Genomic DNA, 18882 nt, shown 5'->3' with positions numbered 1-18882 from the left:
TCAGTAGGCACTTGTTGTGTCTCGGGCACTTGCCTCCTTGTGCCAAGGGAAGCTGGCCGTTTGGTACAATCTGAGTGCCAGATGGTGACTCCCTCCATACCACATCTGAAACACTTCAGCGGCGGTTTAGACGGAGCCACAGATTCAGGATGTTGCCCTGCTTCTGTTGCAGTGTTCTGTTGCTCCTGTTCCTGCTTTCTTTGGTCTCTGGTCTTCTTATACTGACAGTCCTTCAGTGGATGAGGACCGGAACAGAGAGCACACTTGGGTGTGGGGCACCGGCAGTACTTAGCTATGTGGCCACTGCCACAGCACTCGTAGCACTCCACAGGGTTCGGCTCCCACACCCTGAACGTGCTGGGGCGCGCATACAACCCACCGAACCAATGCTGGTCAGGTGGCGGATCAGGCTTTTTCCAGACTATGACTATTTGATCAGTAGGCTTACCATTCATGGTCAATCTTCGTGCTCTGTGTACCCCGTCTAATTCATAGGCCCACTCTAGTGGATACCTGTGACTGTACCTGTAGACTAGGTATTCATCCATCTTCTTGTTCCGTGTTGGATTATCTAGAGGGGAGAGCTTTACATCACCTATTTTCCCTTGTAGAAGAGCCTCCATAACCTGCTGCTTCTCTCTTGAAACATACACATATGGGGAGTTGACATGTGGACGTAGCACGCATGCAGAGCCAGGTGGGTACACCTCGCTCAGTTTCTTACTCCACACAATCCTGTCAGCCACACTCGGGCCTTTAGGGAAGGTCAGACGTGTGTACTCGCTCCTTGGTGCTATCGGACGCCTTCCACCCTGTTGTTCACCAGGCTTCTGTTTCCCTTGTTTCCTTCTCTGGCTCTTACTTACCACCTCCACAAACCCATCATTGGGTGGTGGGGTGACAGTGTCACTGGTCACGATAGGGGAGAGCCGTGAGGGTCCAGCAGCTACCTCCTCCATACCTGCTTCTTCAGGCGGCATTAATTGTTGCTCTAACCTCGTCCGATACCTGGTTAATACCATTTATAACCATGTGCTGATGAATAACATGACAAATGGCAGGGCAAGCAGCATGCCCTACCAGTCATCAGCGCCAACAGTCATAAACCTGCTCTGAGGGGTAGAGCACTCTCAGTGGGTTGGAGAGTGCTCAGACGACTTGGATATTCCACTTGGTTGGTTGGGACTCCCAGAGGGTAGCCCTAAGTGACTTATTCTCCTATGTGTGGACAGAAGGTCCCCTAAGACAGCCTAACCCTGCTACAAGGGTGAACAGATGCCCAAGTCAAGTGGCCCCCCAGATTTTACAGGTAACCGCATGGGCCACTGGACCGTTCCAGCTTGACCTGTTGAAATGGCGAAATGAGAAGAATAAGAGAAAGTGGGGAAGATAAGTCTTATAACTAGGAATGTACAGTTGCTCTGTACAAAGCTGGCATCATTGTAGTGTTGGCGGCTGTCAACCTCCCGCCAGGGAAGGGATAGGGGGGACCGTTGGGTCAGCGCTCTAACCGCAAGGGTCAGAGGTCCGTGAGGGTCAGATTACGATCCCACAACTCTCCTTGCTGTTTGTTGCCTGACGCTGTAGATGCCCTGTGGTTCTTGCTAAGAGTCTTACAGTGAGTCCCAGGTACACTGTACAGGTGATGCTGTGTTATTAGCACCAGCAATGCTGCATCAAACTAATGTTTGGTAGGCTGCCCCTAAGGGAGCGGAGGGGGCAGGCTGGCCAGCCTTCGACTTCAGGCGCCACTCACTAGTTCACTCTAGGCTTCCCTTGATACTAGTGACTTATGCAACAGTGTTGAAACACTCAGCAGCACAGTAGTATTGTGACGATACCGCCCTGGCTATCACAGCACAAGGTTGGGGACGAGGGACTTGACCCAAAGAGGGAGAGGAGGCGCGCACATCCTCTCAGTCCAAGGCCTGGCCAGCGAGTGAGGGTGGTTTGCAGTGGTTGAACCCCATGCACAGATACCATAGTTGAGATAGGGATAGATTAGTGCATAATATAGAGAGATGAGAGCAGAGTTAGGTACATATTATCTGATTTTGGAGAGAATACCAACTGTTTTATAGACTTTCTTAGTTATATGTTGTATGTGGGTACTGAAGTTGAGTCTCTTGTCTAGGAATAGGCCAAGAAACTTTCCATCATTTTTATTGCTAATGTTTACATTGTCTATCTGAAGCTGAATTGCATTTGTAGATTTGCTTCCAAATAGGATGTAGTAGGTCTTTTCTATGTTAAGTGTTAGTTTGTTGGTTGACATCCATAAGTGGACTTTTTTTTAGTTCATTTATTTATTTATTTATTTATTTATTTATTTATTTATTTATTTATTTATATATATACAAGAAGGTACATTGGGTTTGTGAGAATACATTGGATAGTACAGTAATTACATTCTTGTAAAGCCACTAGTACGCACAGCGTTTCGGGCAGGTCCTTAATCTAGCAGATAATTTTAAGTAGGTAATTTCAATCAGAATTGATAAATGAAAGATACATTACAAGAGAAAAATGAGATGAGAGAGATAAGTAAGTATATTAAAGCACATTGTTATATTAAGCTCTGATTGATTACATTGACAGCTTGATTAGTAATTTAAACAAGATTAATAGACACCATACAGCAGATTGACAGCACATTTTTTATGCAGTCAAGTATAGACCCAGAACTTAACCTCTTATCCACTATCTATGACAATAATCACTTTAATTATCTAAATTGCAGATATTTTGCAGCACATGATGTAAACAATGTATTAACTCATAATCACAATATCTCTGTAATCAATTTGAACGTTAGATCCCTAGGTAAACACTTCGATGATGTTAGTGCCTTGATTGAAGCTATTGACAACAAATTCTCTTTTATTATACTTACTGAAACGTGGTTGAAAGAGGATACTACTCAACTCTTTAACATGCCTAACTACTCAGCAATTCACAACTGTCGTCAACTTCAGAGAGGTGGTGGCACTGCTCTTTACTACCACCAAGAACTAACATGCTTAAAAGAAATTAGAACTAGAGACTGCTATGGGGAGTATATCTTCGCCAGCTTCAGAATCAAGGGTGCCGAGTCTGTCCTGTCTGTGGGTGCAGTTTATAGAATTCCTAACACTCATGTGTCCGAATTCAACTCAAACCTTAGAAATCTAATACTTGATAACAGACTGAACAAAAACCACCTAATTATCGCAGGGGACTTTAATATTGACCTCTGCGAGCCAGAACACCCTACTGCTGTTAGCTTCCTCAACTGTATGAATTCCTGCTTCCTCATACCCTTAATCACTAGACCTACTAGAATCACTGATAGCACTGCCACGACTCTAGATCACATCTGGACAAACATAACCTCTCCGCTTACTTCAGGTATAATCACCGATAGCACTACAGACCATTACCCCACATTTCTCTTAACTAACATTAGCAAACCACCTCTTGAGTCAAGAGAGATATGTTTTAGACTACACAATGAAACTGCTATAGACAATTTTATAACTGCTACTGATAATGTCAACTGGGAGTCCGAGTTAGGTAACATAGAGGACATCAACCTAGCAGTTCAATCTTTTCTTCAAAAAACTCTTAGCCTTTATAATACCCACTGTCCTATGCTTACAAAACAAGTCACAACCAAAAGGCTTAACAATCCCTGGCTTACAAAGGGAATACTTAAATCTATTAATAAAAAACATGACCTTGAGAAGAAGTATAGGTTAGGAATTGTCTCCAAAGAATTCTCAAAGAATTACTCATTAAATAAATAAATAAATAAATATGTTTATTCAGGTAAGGTACATACATACAAGTGATGTTACATTAATGGATTGATATATAGATAGAGCTAGTACATACAATGCCTAAAGCCACTATTACGCAATGCGTTTCGGGCAAGAAAAACATTAATATCTAGAACTTAATACTAATTGAGCATAAAGAATAAAAAGTGTTGAAAACAAATACAAATAAAGATAAAAAAAGGGGGAACATGACTGAAAAAGCAGCACAAATACAATAGGTTGACAAACAGTGTTGATTAAAAAAAAATATAATAATAATAAAATAAAATAACAGACATGGGTTGACAATAAAGGAGTTTTTTTAGAATATCTGGAAGATACTCCATTTTTTAGATACTCCAGTCCTGATCCTGATTTTTTAGATACTCCAGTCCTGATCCCCATTATTGCTATCTAAGATAATTAGACGAGCCAAAACTAAATACTACGAAGATAAATTTACCCAAATAAAGAGCAACATTAAACAAACTTGGAGAACAATTTCACAAATATTGGGATCAAAGAAGTCTTTAAATAACAAACCGACTCTCCTGTCTAATAACGATGGTCAGCTTTCAGCCTCTGATTCTGCTATTGAGTTCAATAGGTTCTTCTCTTCCATTGGTTCATCCCTTGCTAATGATATTCCATCTTCCAGTACTGACATTAAGGACTATCTTACAGGTAACTATCCACAGTCTCTGTACCTAAAGCCTATTAATTCCACTGACGTCAATGAGATAATCCTTTCCCTTAAAACCAAGTCTGGTGCCCTTGAGGAGATACCAACTTTAATCTACAAAAAAGCCTCCAGATCTTTAGCCCCTGCTATTGCTTTGCTCTTCAACAAGTCACTTGAACTCCAAACCTTTCCAGATATTCTAAAAAAAGCGAGAGTAACGCCTGTCCACAAATGTGGTGATCTTACAGATGTTAACAACTACAGACCTATATCAATCCTGCCAAACTTGTCAAAAATTTTTGAAAAACTAATCTATAAGCAGCTTTACTCATATCTAGCCAAACTCAATATACTTAGCCCTTGCCAATATGGCTTCAGGCCCAAAAAAAGCACTAACGATGCACTTATTAGTATGCTTAACTCGATTCATACAGCTCTTGATAAAAATGAGTTCCCTGTTGGGTTATTTGTAGACCTGCGTAAAGCTTTCGATACTGTCAACCACCAAAACCTTCTTCTTAAATTACATCATTATGGTGTCAGAGGACACTCCCTACAATACCTCAAATCCTACCTTACTGACAGGCTCCAATGTGTTTCTGTGAATAATACAATTTCTCCCACCCTACCCATCAACATTGGTGTTCCCCAGGGCAGCATACTTGGCCCTCTCCTCTTTCTCATCTACATTAATGACCTTCCAAATGCCTCCCAACACCTCAAACCAATTCTATTTGCTGACGACACAACCTTCATTTACTCCAGTCCTGATCCCCTTGCTCTAAATGCCACAGTAAATACTGAGCTAAATAAAGTCCATCTGTGGCTAACATCCAACAAACTCACCCTTAACATTGACAAAACTTTCTATATTCTGTTTGGCAATAAATCCTCTAATCAAATAAATCTCAAAATAAACAATACCCAAATTTGTAACAAATTAGATGGCAAATTCCTTGGCATTCTCATTGACCACAAGCTGAATTTCCAGGGACACATTCTAAACATATCAAAAAAAGTTTCAAAAACTGTGGGCATTCTTTCTAAGATCAGATATTATGTACCACGCCCTGCCCTGGTGACTCTCTATTACTCCCTTATCTATCCATATCTCAACTATGGTATTTGTGCTTGGGGCTCTACTACCCAAAATCACTTACGTCCTCTAATTACTCAACACAAAGCTGCTATTAGGACAACATCCAATTCTGGCCCCAGACATCACTCGGTACCCCTACTCAAATCTCTGAATATGTTAGACATTAAGTCACTGCACATTCTCTCATGTGTATTATACATATATAAAACGCTAAACTATAATGCCAATCCTGATCTCAAAAGCTTCATAGAAGGTTGTAACAGAACCCATGAGCACCACACCAGAAATAAATACAGTTTTGATATTCCTAGAGTACGACTTAATCAAACCAGAAATGCTCTACAAATCAAGGGGCCCAGAATGTGGAATGACCTTCCCAACCATGTTAAAGACTGTACCTCTCTCAACCAGTTTAAGTTAAAAACTAAACACTACCTAATAAATTCCCTGTAACCTACCTTACCCCTCTGTTGTCAACCCATGTATGTTTTTTTTTTCAAATCAACGCTGTTTGAATGTAATTTTCTGTAATAATTTGTAATTGTATTTGTGCTGCTTTTTCAACAATGTTCCCCCCTCTTTTACCTCTATTTTTATTTGTACTCAACACATTATATTCTTTTTACCCATTAGTTTTAAGCTTTAGTCATTAGTGTTTTTTCCTGCCCGAAACGCTTTGCGTAATAGTGGCTTTAGGCATTGTATGTACTAGCTCTATCTATAAAGCCAACAAACTTTGTAAAATCTCTTTATGTATGTACCTTACCTAAATAAAAATTATTATTATTATTATTATAAGACAGCAATGATCACAATGGTAAAGATGTTCAGAATGGGTACATAAAGATTGGGAGACTGGGTAGCAAAAGATACAGATAAACAAGATTTATAAACACCATACAACAGATTGGCACCACATATAAGAAAACGGCAATGATCTCAATGGTAAAGATGTTCAAATGGGAACAAAAAGGTTGGGAGATTGGGTAGCAATAGGTACAGTGCAATTTTAAGGCAAAAAGAGAAAAACTATGAAGATGAAATTAGGTACTTTTTAGTATTGATTTTGAATGATGCAAAAGTTGGACAGCTTTTCAATTCAGTAGGGAGTGAGTTCCATAAACTGGGTCCCTTTATTTGCATAGAGTGTTTACACAAATTAAGTTTAACTCTGGGGATATCGAAGAGATATTTATTTCTGGTGTGGTGATAATGGGTCCTATTACATCTGTCCAGGAAGAGTTTCAGACAAGGATTTGCATTTAAGAACAGGGTTTTGTAAATGTAGTTGACACAAGAGAATTTATGGAGTGAGATTATGTTTAGCATGTTTAGGGAGTTAAACAAGGGGGCTGTGTGTTGTCTGAAAGCAGAGTTTGATATTATTCTGATAGCAGATTTTTGCTGGGTGATGATGGACTGGAGGTGGTTTGCAGTGGTTGAACCCCATGCACAGATACCATAGTTGAGATAGGGATAGATTAGTGCATAATATAGAGAGATGAGAGCAGAGTTAGGAACATAATATCTGATTTTGGAGAGTATACCAACTGTTTTAGAGACTTTCTTAGTTATGTGTTGTATGTGGGTACTGAAGTTGAGTCTCTTGTCTAGGAATATGCCAAGAAACTTTCCATCATTTTTATTGCTAATGTTTACATTGTCAATCTGAAGCTGAATTGCATTTGTAGATTTGCTTCCAAATAGGATGTGGTAGGTCTTTTCTATGTTAAGTGTTAGTTTGTTGGTTGACATCCATAAGTGGACTTTTTTTAGTTCATTATTAACAACATCATTTAGTGTATGTGGGTTGGGGTTGGAGTAAATGAGGGTAGTATCATCAGCAAACAAAATAGGTTTCAGAATGTTAGAGACATTAGGCAGATCATTGATGTATATAAGAAATAGAAGAGGTCCCAAGATGCTGCCCTGTGGCACTCCAACGGTTATTGGTAGAATGGGAGAGATTATATTATTGATGGCTACACATTGGTGTCTATCACTAAGATAGGATTGGATATTGTCCAGTGCATGGCCTCGGATTCCATAATGATGGAGTTTACATAAGAGGTAATCGTGATTAACAGTATCAAAGGCCTTTCTCAGGTCAATGAAGAGTCCAATTGGAAACTCATTTTTGTCAAGGGCTGAGTAAATTATATCAAGGAGACTAATAATTGCATCGTTGGTACTCTTTTGAGAGCGGAAGCCAAACTGACAGGGGCTAAGAATGTCGAATTTTACGAGATAGGAGTAGAGCTGTTTGTAGATAATTTTTTCAAATATTTTTGATAGTATGGGTAGGTTCGATATTCGTCTATAGTTGTTTATGTCTGCCGGATTACCTCCTTTATGAACTGGCGTTACTCTTGCTTTTTTAAGGATATCAGGGAAGGTATGACACTCAAGGGATTTGTTGAACAGCAGAGCTATAGGTGGTGCAAGGGCATGGGAGGCGCTCTTGTATACAATGGATGGGATTTCACTGATGTTCCCAGCTTTGTTTTTAGTGAGTGTATGATGGACACAACATCTGTCGGGCTGACTGGTGAGAGGAGAAGAGAGTTTGGATAGCTGCCTGAGAGATATGTGTTGATATGTGTCTGAGTCTGTGGGATTTTACTTGCAAGGTTAGCACCAATCGATGAAAAGAAGCTATTAAATTCATTCGCCATTTCTAAGTCAGATGACGGTGTAAGGCCATCCTTAGAGAGTGTTATCTGGTTGTGGGAATGTTGTTTAGTTCCCAGGATATTAGAGATGGTATTCCATGTACTTTTCATGTTGCCTTTTGCTTCTTTGAATCTAGTCTCATAATATGAAAGTTTTGCTTTTCTTATGATACTGGTAAGCACTGATGAGTACCTTTTAACTACTTCCTTTGAAACTAGGCCACTCCTAAATTTCTTTTCGTATTCATGTTTTTTGTTGATTGATTTAATTATGCCACTTGTGAGCCACGGGTTATTTTTTCTTTTATCAGTTACTTGTTTGGTAAGGAGGGGACAGTGATTATTGTAGAGGCTTAGAGTTTTGGAGAGAAAGAGGTTAGTTGATGAGTTTATATCCTGAGAATTATTAAATTCAGATTCCCAGTTAGTATTGTGAAGTGCATTAGAGAGATTGCCTAAAGCTGATTCACTATGTAGCCTGAATGAAAGTTTCATGGTTTCTGGTGGTGATGTGTCAATGTTTGCTATGAGGAAAGTAGGATAGTGGTCAGTTGTTCTGTCATAAATTACCCCAGATGTAAGGGAAGCTGTTATATTAGTCCATAGGTGATCCAGGGTAGTGGCAGATGTTTGAGTGACTCGGGTGGGCTTGGTGATTGTGGGGATTAGCATACAGGAGTGCATGCTGTTACGGAAATAGTCAACTTGAGGGTTGTTTTGAAGACCCAGGTCAATATTGAAATCACCTCCCAGAATGATGTGATTTTTGTTGAGATTGTTATTTATGATAAGATTCCTTACATTGTCAGAGAATAAAGCTATGTTGGTATTAGGAAATCTATAGATGGCACCGATTATCAGGGAGGATTTAAGGGATTTACTGGAGAACTTGGCAAAGATATATTCACAATAGTCATCTCTATCACTAATAACACTATTGCAAATGAAGGTATCTTTGTAATATATTGCTGTACCACCACCTTTTTTATGAGGCCTGCAGTTATGAATGGCTTTATAACCAGCTAAATTGTAGAGTTGGGTATAGTCATTTTCTGATCATGGGAAGGAAGACACCAACACATGGGGGCGTAAAATTTATTACAGGATAAATAATTCTGCAGAAGTAAAACAGGCTTCTAAGTAGGTCTTAACAAATGTATAACATAGCCGTGGCTAACTCAAAGTACACGAAACATCTTAAAATTGTACACCCGTAGTAAAATAACGTAATCTTATAGCCTAGTAACAAACTCTGCAGAAACCTAATGTCCTATTGTCTAGAATTAGCAGCGAGGCGAATGGAACAAATCTAATTCTAAGTATAACAGGACACCAAAGTGAACAACATAACATAAGGGAAACCCTAGCTGGAGAATAATCAGGCGGCGGAAAAATACATAGTGACTGGGAAAGCCTGATATGTATTTGGAGAAGAAAATAACCCCAGGCCAGAGGCCGAGCCGCCAAGGAAGAAGGAATTACCTGACATAAGGTAGGGCTTACTAGTAGAATGGCTGTAAAGTCAAAGTAGTAGCTGCGGACAGCGGAACACTTGGGGACGGGCGCTGCACCCCCACCCCGCAGGCCAGCAGGCCGGACCCCCCCCCCCCCCCCCCCGAAGGGCGAGTGCCCGCTGGCCGCGAGGGAAACCTCAGGGTGGCAGAGCAACTACGCTACCGAACTAGGAAGGAAGGAGGACAGAATGGAGGAGCTCGCACGTCGCCTCGCCTTATGCCCCCTGGCTCTGGCCCGTGGGCGACGGTCGGTGAAGGTGGGGGGCAGGGCGGCTGTAGCAGCCGCGGCAGGGTCGACCTCGGTGGTCCCCATGCCCAGAAGGCTTGTGACATGAGAGGGCACCCGAGCCTGCGCGATGGGCGCCTGCAGCGTCGTCCAATCGTCGGCCGAAAGAGGTGGAGGCTGCGACGCTGTGCCACCCGCCGCTTTGCCAGCAGGGGGCCTCTGGGAAGTGTGGTCGCCGTCCACATCAGAGCCGCCCGAGGAGGGGGAGGCGAAGCGGGCGGGTTTCGTCCTGGCCCAGGCCGGCTGCGTCCTCACACCACTGCGCTGTTGTCCTCGCACGACGCCGCCCGACCCTCTTCCGTGTTGCAGTTGCTGCGTGATCCGGCTTCTCGCCACTGCGGAAAATGAAAAAGTAAGCATCGGCAGGTCTAACGGGAAATAGACAGGCAGGGAGACCCAGCTGCCGCACCGGCAACCGTCACATACACAAGTAGACAAAAGCAAAGGTAAAGTTAAGTGTCCATAGTGAATGAGGATGCCGGACATAGCTAAAGCTATCGTAATAAAAGCTGAGCGGTTAAAATAGATTAAGAGAGTAATATTCATGTATAGATTGAACAGTATTATTCATGGTATAGTTTGGTTATAATAAGACCGTATCATTCATTGTATAGTTTGTTTATATTAAGACAGTATTATTCGTGGTATAGTTTGGAAGAATTGAACAATAATAATCTCAAAAGTGAAAAGCAAAATTATTTGTGTATCCCACTAGAAAAGGACACTGCTTAATAACACTGCAACAGTGTTATTAAGTAAATACCGGGCATAACTGAAGCTGGACTATGTAACAAATTAATTTTAGAAACTTAAATAACCAATAAATAACATAGCGAGGCCAAAACAGCAAGGGAGGCATGAGGCTTAAGCAGTGCTAGAAAACAGAGAATAAATAGCGGAGTAAATACAAGACAAACTGAAACTGAACAAGTAAATAGCTTAAGACCATATTATAATATACTTGTATTTAAACTGAACAAATAAAAGATATAATATACTTGTGTTTAAGCTGAACAAATAAAGAGTAAACAGTGATAATCATGGATAATTTGGGTAGATTAAAGCAGGACTATACAAGGTATAGGAGTTAGGTTACGCAGTAATATATGCATGGTATAGTTTGGATAGTTTAAAACTGTAATGTTCATGGGATAGATTGGTTAATTAAACAGTACTAATTCATGGAATAGTTGGTCTACATTAAAACAATAATAGTCTCAAAAGTGAAAACAAAATTATTTGCGTATCCCACAGCAATGGACACTGCTTTAACGCTGCAACAGGATTAGTAAGTAAATACAAGGCATAACTGAAAGCTGAACAAAGTAATAAATTAATTTAGGGAAACTTAAATAAATGATAACATGGCGTAACTCACCCAAGCCGACAGACCTCTCTACGGCATGTGCCTACCCTGGAGGAGTAGAACAGAACAGTGAGAACGGGAGGGGAATATTATATTCTAATAATAGAATAAGACCGTAATATAATGTACTTGCATATAAGCTGAACAAATAAAAGAAAGTGGTAATCATTGGGAGATTTGGTAGCTTAAAGCGGGATTAATCAAGGGATAGGATGGTAGGTTAAACAGTAATGTGCATGGTATGGTTTGGATAGCGAAAACTGTAATGTTCAAGGGATGGAATGGTTATTAAAACGGTACTAATCAAGGGAGAATGGCTAGCCTAAAGCAATAATATTCTCAAAAGAGAACAAAATTAGTTGAGTATCCCACAGCAATGGACACTGCATTAACGCTGCAAGAGGAATAGTAAGTAAATACAAGGCATAACTGTAAGCTGAACAATGCAATAACTTAATTTAGAAACTTAAATAAAAGATAGTAACATAACAGAGCCCACCCAAGCGGTCAGACCACCCGACGGCATGCGCCTGCGCTGGAGTAGGACAGGACAGGGAAACAGGAGAAAACGTGTACGTGCAGGAACAACAGGCGGCTACGCCGAGTGGACGAGACGTCAGGGAACAAACGGGCCGGTCTACGCCGGTCAGGCCAAACTGCTGGGGCGAACAACGTGGGACACCGGGCCAGCAAACATCTGGGGACGAACAAACCGGGATACACCGGCCAGCCCAAACGACTGGGTACGAACAAGCCGGGATACACCGGCCATCCCAGACGACTGGGTACGAACAAGCCGGGAAACACCGGCCATCCCAGACGACTGGGTACGAACAGAACGGGCTACACCGGCCAGACTAAACGTCTGTGTACGAACAAGCCGGGCAACCACCGGCCAGACAAAACGTCTGTGACGAACAAGCAGGGCTGCGCCAGCCAGACAAACAGCTGAGACGAACAAGCTGGGCTACACCAGCCAGACAAACGACTAGGGCCAACAAGCGAGGCTACATCAGCCAGACGAACGTCTGGGACAAACAAGCTGAGCTACACCGACCAGACAAACAACTGGGACGAACACGCTGGGCTTCACCAGCCAGACAAACGACTGGGACGAACTAACTGGCTTCAACAGCCAGACAAACAACTGGGACGAACTAACTGGCTTCAACAGCCAGACAAACGACTGGGATGAACAAGCTAGGCTAAACCAGCCAGACAAACGTCTGGGACGAACGAGCTGGGCTACACCAGTCAGACAAACGTCTGGGACGAACGAGCTGGGCTACTCCAGCCAGACAAACGTCTGGGGCGAACGAGCTGGGCTACACCAGCCAGACAACCGTCTGGGCGAACGAGCTGTGCTATACCAGCCAGACAAACGTCTGGGACGAACGAGCTGGGCTACACCAGCCAGACAAACGTCTGGGACGAACGAGCTGGGCTACACCAGCCAGACAAACGTCTGGGGCGAACGAGCTAGGCTACACCAGCCAGACAAACGTCTGGGACGAACGAGCTGGGCTACACCAGCCAGACAAACGTCTGGGGCGAACAAGCTGGCCTACACCAGCCAGACAACAACTGGGACGAACAATCTGGGCTACACCAAACGGCCAACCGACTAGGGACGAACAGGCTGGGCTACACCAGCCAGACAAACGTCTAGGTACGAACAGGCTGGGCTACACCAGCCAGACAAACGTCTAGGTACGAACAGGCTGTGCACCAGCCAGACAACGTCTAGGTACGAACAGGCTGGGCAACACCAGCCAGACAAACGTCTAGTACAAACAGGCTGGGCTACACCAGCCTGACAAACGTCTAGGACGAACAGGCTGGGTTACACCAGCCAGACAAACGTCTGGGACGAACGAGCTGGGCTACACCAGCCAGACAAACGTCTGGGACGAACGAGCTGGGCTACACCAGCCAGACAAACGTCTGGGACGAACGAGCTGGGCTACACCAGCCAGACAAACGTCTGGGGCGAACGAGCTGGGCTACACCAGCCAGACAAACGTCTGGGACGAACGAGCTGGGCTACACCAGCCAGACAAACGTCTGGGGCGAACAAGCTGGCCTACACCAGCCAGACAACAACTGGGACGAACAATCTGGGCTACACCAAACGGCCAACCGACTAGGGACGAACAGGCTGGGCTACACCAGCCAGACAAACGTCTAGGTACGAACAGGCTGGGCTACACCAGCCAGACAAACGTCTAGGTACGAACAGGCTGGGCTACACCAGCCAGACAAACGTCTAGGTACGAACAGGCTGTGCACCAGCCAGACAACGTCTAGGGACGAACAGGCTGGGCAACACCAGCCAGACAAACGTCTAGTACAAACAGGCTGGGCTACACCAGCCTGACAAACGTCTAGGACGAACAGGCTGGGTTACACCAGCCAGACAAACTACAGGGACAAACAGGCTGTGCTACACCAGCCAGACAAACGTCTAGGACGAACAGGCTGATCTACACCAGCCAGACAAAACGCCTAGTTACGGACAAAACGAGCAACACCGGACGGACAAACAACTGGGACGAACAAGCAGGGCATCACCATCCAGACAACGTCTGAAGAGGAACATGCCGGACGACACCGGCTGGCGCAAGGCAGCCATTAACAAGAAAGTGTTGGGCCTACCCACCGGGGCACCGCCGCCACAAGGGCGTCTCCTGCCCGAGGGCGAGAAGGGAGAAGGACAGGAAGGAAGCGAACACAGCCCAAGGCAAACGCTCCTCGGAGCGCCGTGCCACGTGGGTGATGCCGACCTTGGCATGGGCCCCTAGGGTCGGGCCCTAGGGGCAAAGACAACTAAAAAACCCGGCCAGGAGGCGTCGCCACCAGGGTGACGCCAGGACGCTCGCAGGGAGCCTGGCCGGACACGCACGGCCGAGTGCATCACGAACCCTGGCCCCTAGGGCCAAGCCTAGAAGGCGCAACAAACCAGGTTCCAGGAAAAAAACGCCTGGGACGGGGAAGGAAACGAAGGGCAACCCTGGGCGAGTGCTTCACCGAGCTCCAAGCCACGTGGGCGCCGCCTACCAGGCCTGGGCCCCAGGGCTCAGAACCCCGGAAACCGCCGCGTGGCGTCGCCACAGAGGGCGATGCCAGACCACAGAAGGAGCCTGGCCGTGCACGCACGGCCAGGCGCGGGCGAAACATGGCCCCTAGGGCAAGCCTAGGGGCACAGCAAACCGGGGAGGGCACACCTGGGACGAGTGGACCACCGAGCATGCAATAGGGCCGGGCCCCAGGGCACAGGACCACCGAAACCTGGCCACATGAAGTCGCCGCAGATAACCAGCGCACCAGTCCCGACCTGGAGGCGCGCCTGCAACCCCAGGGAGGCAAGCAGGCGGAAGGCCCTAGGGAACTAGCTAAGCGGCACGAACGGGCCGCGAGGGACGGCGCAAACACACTCCAGCACTGGGGGTAGTCCTGACTAACATGTACAGGAAACTCTCTTACCTTAGGGTTTGCTGGGTAGGGCAGGGGGGGCCCCTGCGGTACCGGCCTGGGATGTGGAAGGCCCCAAAGGATCAGAGAACATCTGATCTGGGACCATAGTAGCGGGGATGGAGTTCATTTGCTTGAGAAATCTCGTGAACACAGTAAGCAGAACTGAGAAGCGGTAAGGGTACTGGCCCACGTGTTGATGAGGCGTGGTGCTGAGCGTGGAGCCGCTTCGTGGACCGGGTCGGGAGAGGGAGTGAGAGCGAGACCTGAGTTCTCGCCCTTTTTATGCCACCCAGGCTGGCCGCACCGCGCCTTGCGGAATGCGATGCGCAAATGTCTCTTCCTTCCCCATCAGAAACTCCACCGCCTTTCGTTCAAAAGGCAGTGGCCATTACTTAGCCAAGTTTCTGTTAAAATGATGAATGATAATTTAGTACCTAGTGCTGTAAGTAGAAATAAAATAGATTTTATAGCGTTCAGTCCCTATAAGCCCAATATGTGCCCCTTGCTACTACCGCCAACAAGATGGGTATGGAGTGTATAATAAATAAACTTTAAAGCAAAAACTGGAGGCATGTTTGGTTTGTGCGTCACCCAGCGCCCACACCAGTAAATGAGTTGCCAGGTTCCTCTCACCATCCAGGAAAGTTTTTGTGTAGATTTCTCCGAGAACTTCCCTCTTGCTGCCGTAGCTAATTGCTTGTTAATAATTATTATAACTGGTCAGTAATAAGTATGTTTAGACTACATTATTAGAAACTTTAAACAAAAGTTGCATTGTGACGTATTCTATACACATATACTTTTGTTAGTGAGTTTGGGCAAGAGGAGAGGCGGAGTTAACCACAAGTGGCAACTGCTGGAGAGGGACCCGGGGTCTCCACGACACATATACGTGACCCGTAAGACAGTACTTCCCTATTCACTTATTTGTGCTTGCGCGGGTTGAGCTTTGTCTCTTTGGTCCCGCCTCTTAACTGTCAATCAACTGGTGTGCAGATTCTCGAGCCTACTGGGCTCTATCATATCTACATTTGAAACTGTGTATGCAGTCAGCCTCCACCACATCACTTCCTTAATTTTTTTGCATTCCATTTACTAACTACTCTGACACTAAAAAAATTCTTTCTAATGTCTCTGTGGCTCATTCGGGTACTCAGTTTCCACCTGTGTCCCCTTGTTCGTGTTCCACCCATGCTGGAGAGTTTGTCTTTGTCCACCCTGTCAATTCCCCTGAGAATTTTGTAGGTGGGACCGTAAGACGGCCTGGCGTCATAGCCCGTGCTACATTGCAGCCAATATTTGTTAAATTTAAATTTTGCCCCGTGAGGCGAGTTTATTGGGCAGCGCCACTCATCCAGTGAGTGGTCACACTGTCATAGCAGCATGTACAACATCCCTAATAGGAAGAAACCCTGCTGGGTTGTTCATCCTGTCACTTGTACCCACACACAGCTGGTACTTGCTTCACTGTCTCAAGTGAACAGCTTCTCAAACAAGAAGTTTAACAATTGTCGACCTTTATAATCTTACGTTATCTTGCGGGTGCAAAATTGGGGAATCTTTTAAGAACAGTATCTGTATTTCAGAAATAGTGTTTTTCTAACTCAATGAGGGGTTTATTATTCTGCACATATTTCTAATGTCTCTCAAATGTTCACATTCTCGTAGATAGTGGTCAAGGCGGTGTCCGTCAATTACCGTGTAGCAGAGATGAAGTTGAATTAGACCTAGGTATTCCCATCAGTGTGGGAATGAAAATTCCCTCAGCTAGTTTTCTAGATTAGGCTAGAGTCGCTCTAGGACTCTAGACCAAGAAGTTTCATATTACATGCACTTGTGTGATGTTGGTTAAAAGCTTATGCTTAGGGCAATCTTTTAAGACTAGCCATGAGTCTGTGACTGCTCTGTTGAGAGAGAGCTACAGAATTTATCCAGTATTCTGAGAATACAGGATAAATTTGAGTGTGTTACGACCACAATTTGACGCAACCGGGTTTATTTTTTGGTGGTACGAAAGTTCTGGTATCCGGCCCCAAGTTAGTAGAGGCTTTCAAGGGGTGAGCTCAGTAATGCAAGTAAAACAAAAGGGGGAGGTACATTAAATACACAAGTTCATCACTTTATCCATATATATATATATATATATATATATATATATTTATATATATAAATATATATATATATATATATATATATATATATATATATATATATATATATATATATATATATATATATATAACTGAAAACTCACACTCCAGAAGTGACTTGAACCCATACTCCCAGGAGTAACGCAACTGGTATGTACAAGACGCCTTAATCCACTTGACCATCACGACCGGACATAATGAGGTGATAGCCGAAGCTATTTGAACCACCCCACCGCCGGCACTCGGATAGTAATCTTGGGCATAGCATTTTACCAAATCACCTCATTCTTTGGGGCACACGTGAGGAACACAAATGCGAACAAGCCTGAATGGTCCCCAGGACAATATGCAACTGAAAACTCACACCCCAGAAGTGACTCGAACCCATACTCCCAGGAGCAATGCAACTGGTATGTACAAGACGCCTTAATCCACTTGACCATCACGACCGGACATAATGAGGTGATAACCGAAGCTATTTGAACCACCCCACCGCCGGCACTCGGATAGTTATCTTGGGCATAGCATTTTACCAAATCACCTCATTCTTTGGGGCACACGTGAGGAACACAAATGCGAACAAGCCTGAATGGTCCCCAGAACAATATGCAACTGAAAACTCACACCCCAGAAGTGACTCGAACCCATACTCCCAGGAGCAACGCAACTGGTATGTACAAGACGCCTTAATCCACTTGACCATCACGACCGGACATAATGAGGTGATAGCCAAAGCTATTTGAACCACCCCACCGCCGGCACTCGGATAGTAATCTTGGGCATAGCATTTTACCAAATCACCTCATTCTTTGGGGCACACGTGAGGAACACAAATGCGAACAAGCCTGAATGGTCCCCAGGACAATATGCAACTGAAAACTCACACCCCAGAAGTGACTCGAACCCATACTCAAAGGAGCAACGCAACTGGTATGTACAAGACGCCTTAATCCACTTGACCATCACGACCGGACATAATGAGGTGATAGCCGAAGCTATTTGAACCACCCCAATGTCGGCACTCGGATAGTAATCTTGGGCATAGCATTTTACCAAATCACCTCATTCTTTGGGGCACACGTGAGGAACACAAATGCGAACAAGCCGAATGGTCCCCAGGACAATATGCAACTGAAAACTCACACCCCAAAAGTGACTCGAACCCATACTCCCAGGAGCAACGCAACTGGTATGTACAAGACGCCTTAATCCACTTGACCATCACGACCGGACATAATGAGGTGATAGCCGAAGCTATTTGAACCACCCCACCGCCGGCACTCGGATAGTAATCTTGGGCATAGCATTTTACCAAATCACCTCATTCTTTGGGGCACACGTGAGGAACACAAATGCGAACAAGCCTGAATGGTCCCCAGGACAATATGCAACAGAAAACTCACACCCCAGAAGTGACTCGAACCCATACTCCCAGGAGCAACGCAACTGGTATGTACAGTACGCCTTAATCCACTTGACCATCACGACCGGACATAATGAGGTGATAGCCGAAGCTATTTGAACCACCCCACCGCCGGCACTCGGATAGTAATCTTGGGCATAGCATTTTACCAAATCACCTCATTCTTTGGGGCACACGTGAGGAACACAAATGCGAACAAGCCTGAATGGTCTCCAGGACAATATGCAACTGAAAACTCACACCCCAGAAGTGACTCGAACCCATACTCCCAGGAGCAACGCAACTGGTATGTACAAGACGCCTTAATCCACTTGACCATCACGACCGGACATAATGAGGTGATAGCCGAAGCTATTTGAACCACCCCACCGCCGGCACTCGGATAGTAATCTTGGGCATAGCATTTTACCAAATCACCT

The 18882-nt window shown here is 44.7% G+C and overlaps 1 long non-coding RNA gene across 1 annotated transcript; it reads right to left on the bottom strand.

The window, feature by feature from the left end:
- Window positions 1-9329: 9329 nt before the first annotated feature.
- On the bottom strand, window positions 9330-15224 carry LOC138368667 (uncharacterized). The gene is made up of 3 exons (XR_011229641.1): window positions 14900-15224; window positions 11429-11464; window positions 9330-10385 (listed from the first exon to the last, which is right to left on the bottom strand). It is a non-coding gene; the product is annotated as an uncharacterized lncRNA (long non-coding RNA).
- Between the last annotated feature and the right edge of the window lie 3658 nt (window positions 15225-18882).

The sequence above is a fragment of the Procambarus clarkii genome, chromosome 25 (genome assembly GCF_040958095.1).
Source record: "Procambarus clarkii isolate CNS0578487 chromosome 25, FALCON_Pclarkii_2.0, whole genome shotgun sequence".
In the NCBI taxonomy this organism is placed as follows: Eukaryota; Metazoa; Arthropoda; class Malacostraca; order Decapoda; family Cambaridae; genus Procambarus; species Procambarus clarkii.
Note: the sequence above shows the minus strand (reverse complement) of the source record. Positions and strands in the feature narration are given on the sequence as shown.